Source organism: Saccopteryx leptura, chromosome 2 (assembly GCF_036850995.1).
Source record: "Saccopteryx leptura isolate mSacLep1 chromosome 2, mSacLep1_pri_phased_curated, whole genome shotgun sequence".
Lineage (NCBI taxonomy): Eukaryota > Metazoa > Chordata > Mammalia > Chiroptera > Emballonuridae > Saccopteryx > Saccopteryx leptura.
The window spans coordinates 9,910,789-9,911,180 of NC_089504.1; the positions used below are offsets into that span (position 1 = coordinate 9,910,789).

General features: G+C 37.0%; 1 pseudogene; it reads right to left on the reverse strand.

The window, feature by feature from the left end:
- LOC136396198 (small nucleolar RNA U13) lies at positions 1 to 96 on the reverse strand (annotated as a pseudogene).
- Between the last annotated feature and the right edge of the window lie 296 nt (positions 97 to 392).

The window sequence follows — 392 nt, forward strand, 5'->3', positions numbered from 1 at the left end:
TATCAGACTGGTATTGTCATAATAAGGTTTAAGGGAGGCACATGTCACACAAGACCATGAACACCCAATCATCACACTTATGAACCATAAAAGGATCTCCATAGTATCTTATTTTTCTGTAAATATTCTAAAATATTGAAAACAAAAATAAGCATAGTAAATGGGGCAGAAAGATAGGGAGAGCCTAAGTGCTCGCATACATTGTTGAACTTCTGAACAAAACCAGCAATTGCATACTCCCAGGTCTTTTATTATGTGAGAAAGTTTAATTCCCATTTTAAAATTCCTGTTGGAGCTCTAGCCAGATAGCTTGGTTGATTAAAGCATCATCCTGATATGCAAAGGTTGCAGGTTCGATCCCCAGTTAGGGCACATAAAGAAACAGATTGATG